This window comes from Rattus rattus, chromosome 1, assembly GCF_011064425.1.
Source record: "Rattus rattus isolate New Zealand chromosome 1, Rrattus_CSIRO_v1, whole genome shotgun sequence".
In the NCBI taxonomy this organism is placed as follows: domain Eukaryota; kingdom Metazoa; phylum Chordata; class Mammalia; order Rodentia; family Muridae; genus Rattus; species Rattus rattus.
This window is the reverse complement of record NC_046154.1, coordinates 41,590,981-41,597,660: the sequence shown is the minus strand read 5'-3', so window position 1 is coordinate 41,597,660 and position 6,680 is coordinate 41,590,981.

Here is a 6,680-nt window from a genome sequence, read left to right as displayed (position 1 = left end):
AAACCTTTGAAAGTTGGAGACGACAATTTTCATGGAGTTTTTATAGTAACAGAACAAAGTTATGCATCAGGGCAAATTTTTTCAGGTAAGTTGGTGGAAATGGTTTCTAGCAAAGCCGGAACTGCTGTTGGCCCCAGATGCTAAATGATGATGAAAGGTATGAGACACAAACTGGTCCAAAGGTAATAAGTTATCTCAATTGACTGTTCACAATCAGTTACAAATTGAACTCCTGTTCTATACTTCCCTCCCTTCTCACTACTGCACTTGACAAGAGATAGGGTAAAACAAAGTCCACCTACCCCAGAACTCTCCTAAGGTGCTTTATAAATTGGGCCTGCAAGCTCACTCTGAGGTCTCTACAATATATAATGGGAGACCGAAGCATGCTGGACTTCTACAGAATAAAACACTCTTTGCGTTTGCATACTATTTGAGTCCCAGGTGTCATTCTTTGGTGAATCATGGACCCTTACAGTGACGTTTCTTAGCCTGTGGGTTTGGAAGCTAGGGTTCTGTTTGTATATTACAAATGGACTTACCTAAGACTGTTAGGTTACATAGAAGTGAGCAAGAAGTCGTTGTTTGGGGCTAAGATAAATAATTTGGCTCTGGACCTATAATATTCCAACTTTCCAAATAAACCTAAGTCAAAGGCTGAAGCAGGAGGATGATGGGTTTGAAGCCTGACTCTATTCCCAGCATTTGGGAGGCAGAGGCAGATGGATCTCTGAATTTGAGGGCACCCTCATCTGGTTTACCAGTCGGAGCTACATAGACTCCCATCTCCAAAACAATAACAAAACCCAAACAACTTGATACACAATTATAATTGCAGCAGCTTGTAGGTGGAGGTAAGAAAAGAAGTACTTCACAGCCAGCTTCAACTTCACATTGTTTCAAGTTAGCCTGGGCCACATGAGATCCTGCTTTTTAAAAATCCAAAGCAAAATTGGCCCAAGAATATTTAGCAATGAGAAGCAAGGAGCTTCCAAGTCTGTGTTTTTGCTCATGGAAAAGCAGAGCATGAGAGACTTGAAAGAAACAAAACCAATCCTGACTCCTTGTATTGTAGGAAGGAAGTACCTTGTCTGGGGCAGTGCCCCATTTTTGTACTGATATTAGGGCAGGGAGGATGGAGCATGTACCACAAGTACACAGGCCTTTCTTGAAGTCTTATTGCTACTAATTAGTCGTTCTGGCCTTAGAGAACTACTACAAATCCTTACACTTTAAACTCAGAAAAAAGTAAAATGAAAATGTGTCAAAGATCATCAAGGCTCAGTGGGTAATTGGACAGTGATGGTAGATGCCTTTAATACCAGGACTCCAGAGGCAGAAATAGATCTCTGGTCTACAGAACAGGTTCCAGGATACCAGGATACCCAGGACTACACAGAGAAACTCTTGAAAGGCCAAAAAAAAAAAAAAAAAAAAAAAAAAAAAAACCCAACAACCAATTCTTAGCTTACAAGTTATGGTTTGCTGACCACCTGTGACCCAGAACAACTGATGGTAACCCAGTAACCCAAGCTCAAAAGGTTCCAAGCCCCCAGCTAGGACAGTAGCATATGAGAATAAGGAGAACCAGTCATACTAGGAAGAGGTGGTAGGAATATGAAATAGGCCATACTGAGCTAGGCATGGTGAGCCATGCTTGTAATCCCAGCACTCAGGGTAGACGTAGCAGCTATATGTGACTCCTACAGGCTTGCAAGATGGCCTTGCGGATAAAAGTTCTTAACTGTGCAGGCCTGACGACCTGAATTCATTCGTTGTGGAGCCCACGGTGGAAGGAGAAAAAGTTTCAAAAAATGGTTATAGCCCCGGCTGGCCTAGAACTTGCTATGTAGATTAGGCTGGCTGATCTCTAGCTCACAGAGATCTGCCTGGCTCTGGCTCTGGATTGCCTTTTTACAAAGAAACTATTTAGGGCCAGTTAGTGCTTCAGCAAGTTAAGCTACTTGCTTTCAAACCTGGAGACCTCAGTTCAATCTCTGGAGCCCACCTAGTAGAAACACATACAATTAAGAAAAGTTTCAAAGAATATTTAAAATAGAAATTAAAAAGGTCATATCCAAGTAAACGTGCCTTATTCTCTTATGTGCATACTCCCCTGGTAACCACTATATCTTCTCTGGCCAATAGAGCTATAAGATCTTAAGGGTGTGAGGTCTGTGGGAAGAGTCTATGCTCTTGGCTAACTTTAAGGAAGTTTATGTTTGAGGCAAACACAAAAAGACACTCTGTTGCTTCCACTGTAGAGCACCAGAACAGAGAATTCCACCCAAGGGTCTAAGTCCAAAACTTTCTGGAATACTTACATGTCTGTGTCCCCCTGGATAACTGACCACAATAAATTGAGTACTTGTTTTCCATCCCATCCATCGCCTGCCAAGTATGCTAAGCGACAAAAGGAAATAATAATTTTATGTTGAAAGATATAAAAGAGAAACCCCAATTCCTGTCTCTGACAGGGATTTTATGAGGAGTCATTTCTAGGAAGGATCAGGATGTGCAAAGAAACACTTCCTTTCTAGTTGGCTCTTGGAGCATATTATTACCCATTGCTATTTACCAAAGGTTAATGGGTTAAACTACAAGAAACAGTTTCCTTAGCACATACAGTTTGGGTTATAGGTCATCTTTATTCCATACAATATCAGCTAACTTTTTCCAAAAAATTCCCCTTCACATAACTGGTAATTTTACGTTGGCTTTGGGCCGGTTGCTCCGTAGAACTATGGGTTTCACCAAGAATTGCTTGGATGTCTTCCTGTCTCCTGACGGCTCGTTCTGATAGTAAACATTCTAAGAGGTGGAGAAAGAAAACTACACATGTCTAAAACGTGGACTCAGAAACGATCACAGTGACACTTCTACCATATTCCAGTCAACCAGGCACGGAACCCTCAAAGAGAGAGGGTACATAGGCACTACTCACTGATAAAATACTATCAGAGAGTCTCAAGCTATGTTTTTTCCTTACTCTGTGCATGTGTGTGAGCCAGAGGTTGACATCATAGTGTGTGTGTGTGTGTGTGTGTGTGTGTGTGTGTGTGTGTGTGCGTGCGTGCGCGCGCGTGTGTGCGCGCCACAAGGTGATGTCAGGGATCTTCCCCAATCACTCTTATTTACATGTTCATCTATTTTTTAGGTCCTGGATATCTTGAAACTCTATGTAGATCAGGCTGGCCTCGAACTCACAGAGATTTGCTTTCTTCTGCTGCGATCAGTGGTGTGTGCTACTCTACCTAGTGTTACAGTCAGCTTTGAGTAAGAGTCTCACCAAACCTTAAGCTCCACTGGCTGGCCATTGAGCCCCAGAGAGTCTCTCCCAGTGCTGGTACCTGGCTCTTTTCCCCCCCTTTAAAAAAGAATGGATGTGGGTTGGGGATTTGGCTCAGTGGTAGAGCGCTTGCCTAGCAAGCGCAAGGCCCTGGGTTCGGTTCCCAGCTTCCAAAAAAAAAAAAAAAGTGCAAAAAAAAAAGAATGGATGTTAGCAGTTGGACTCAAGTCCTTGTGCTTATGTAGTAAGCACTTTAATGCCTGGGCCATCTCCCTCATCACGAGCCAAGTTTATTAAAGCTGCTACAGGTTCCAGAACTCCTGTGTGGTACTCTAGCTTCAGTAAGCTGTGCTAGAGGCCACAGCGCTTAAACAGATTCCATCCGTTAAACAAGCCAAAGAGGCTAGGATTTATGAGACACCAGGACACACTGGTGCTTAACATTTAAGCCTGCTGCTGAGCAAAAGGTTAACCTCGGCACCTTAGTCCTAATTCGTCCCAAGGAATCCATATTCTCTTAGTTACAGATCCATCTTGTCTTGGTATCTTGGAGTAAGTAATGAGGTTCACCTAAATGCAAGCAATTAGATGTGCAGTAATGCTACGTAAAAGATAGAGACTTGGTGAATGTCACTTCCTAAAGGGCCATTCCCTATCTAAACTCATAGAATAATCCACAAGCTGACATGATACACTTCATGCATTCATAGGCATATTCATTATTCTGAATGCCCATTATGTGCCAGCTACTTTGCTTATGTTAATTATTTTGGGGTGACATTAGAACATAGAATACTAAAACAATTGGGATTCTTTAGCTGTTTCTTTGACTGGATTCCTCTGTACCAGATGTCCTTTTACTCCCAGGTCACAGGGAGACCCAAAATACACAGAGATGGTGGTGTATTGGCAGTGTTCAGGGTGTCCTGGCCCACGGAGGCCCCTTGAGTTGGAATGAGAGGTGGTTGTGATCAACCCTGTTTGCATTGGTCCTTTGGAATAGCAGGAAACACTCTGAGAGCTGAGCCATCTCCCCAGCCCATTTTGGGAGCCCATACTCAGTGCAGAAGCAGTGTACTCAGAGAATATCTGTTACTAGTATACTCTCTCAGGGCTTAAGAAATTGTGGCTTGTCACCATTTTTCCATCCTTCTTGTAAGAGCTGTCCTTCAGAGGCAAATGATTGTTCCCATTCTTTTCCTTCCACTTGGCTGCATGTGTTCTGTTAATTTTCCATGATTCAGCTCAAATGTTACCACCTTTAGGAAGCTTTCTCTGCATTTCCCCAGACTAGGTTAGCTGTACCTTTTTTGTGTCCCCATTCCCCCAATCAAATCCCATGTTATTTCCGTCTTTCTGTTCTGCATTGGGTACCTTCAACCTAGACGCGAAAGCTGCTTGCAAGACTGTTTACACAGAAAAAAGCATGTTATTGAGACATGGGTCATTCATTACATGATTACAAATGTAGGCTGCATAGTTTGTAAACAGGTTTTCATAACCATCAAGTTCACTGAAAGCTATTATTTCCTGGAGGTGTTGCCGGGTGGATTTTGGTTGTAGGTATAACTGGTCTCTCAGGTTTCTTGCTTATCATGTTCTAAAAGAAGAAACTGGGATACTAAAAATTAATAAAGGAAAGCGGGCCTGTCACAGCTGTGGGCAGAACTGGAGCTAAAAAAGCTGCTAATTTCTCTCCATCATTCCCATGGCACCCTTGCAATTTATAGAAACCATTACACAAAAGCCAGGGAGTAGTCAGAGTTAGACATGAGACAGCTTCGTCTGTATTTTCCTGGGGAGGACAACTCATTGCCGATGCCCCCGGTTGCCTCCATCCACAGCAGGCTGCCTCCATCCTCAGATGGAAAATACGTTATATTGCAAAGGAGAACTAATTTATCCATTGCATAATCGTAACAGAGAACTCAAAATTCAGGAGGTGGTGAGTTGCAAAGTCAAAGCCCTAGCAGATTTAGTGTCTGGTGAGGGTCTACAATCTGTTTCACAGTTCCTGCTCTTTATAATTCTGGGTACTGCTGAAAGGTTTTAATATTTTAACAGTTTTTACAATGTCATGTGACTAGAGAGATAGATGGCTTGGGGTTAAGAGCACTTGCTGCTATTGCAGAAGACCCAGGTTCAATTCCCAGTGCCCAAATGATGGCTCACAAGCATCTGTAACTTCAATTCCAGTTCCTTCTTCTTCTGGCAGATGCACATGTGGTATGTAGACAAAATACTCATATATATAAGCATTTTAAAAACATATTTTTAAAAAAGAATTTTACACATGGGGACTACATTTACATAATTTTTATCCCTTCTGCACACTTCAGTTCCTCCCGTGTCCTCCTCATTCTCAAAGTCATGCTCCTTTCTTATTATTACATATATATACATATATATATATATAGTGTGTGTGTGTGTGTGTATACACACACACATGTATATGTAAATGCAGCCTCTTGAGTTCACTTAGTGTTGCTTGTATATGTGTGTTTAGGGCTTACTCCTCAGGACTGGAAAATCTAGGCTTGTCCCTAAAGAAGACTAATACACCCCACCTCAGCAACCATTAATTGCCTGTAGCTGTCTCAATTTGTGTTCCATTTCTGTGAAGAGACGCCGTAACACAGCGACTTTAATAAAGGACAGCATTTATAATGGGGCTGACTTACAGTCTCAGAGGTTTAATAGTCCATTATCAAATTGGTGAGGATCATAGGCAGAAATGGTTTTGGAGAAGTAGCTGAGAGTTCTACATCTAGATCCTTAGGCAACAGGAAGAGACTGGCTTGGGCTTCCAACACCTCAAAAACCACCCCTAGTAACATACTTCCTCTAACAAGGCCTCATGTAATCCCTGATCTTTCCCATGTAGTGCCACTCTCTGATGACAAAGCATTCAAATGACCATTTCCATTCAAACCACCATGCTCTTCATCTAGGGATGGGCCCTGTGAGACCTTTTTATCACACATATATCAACTGGTGTTATCATTGTGCTAGCTCTTGCTTAGAAGACCTGGTTTTTGAGATTGCATTGGTGTTGAGCCTTGTGTAGAGTTGTGTTATAGGCGTTTCAGTGTTGGGCACCCCATAGTTGGTTTTCTCTGTATGTTGACAAGTTAAGGATTCTTGTAAAGGCCTCTGCAGAGAGAAAAGCTTCTTTGATGAGAGTAACACTTATATGTGGGTATAAGAAAAAGTATTCAGATGTAGTTATAAAATATATTGGTTCAGAAAGGGAGAAACTCCTATTCCTGAGAGGTTTTATCAGAGATTCTTGGAACAGCATGTGTCTAGCTATAATCTCAGTACTTGAGAGGTGGAGGCAGGAGGATGAAGAGATCAGGCCAAGCCAAAAGGACTCTGCCTATAAAATATT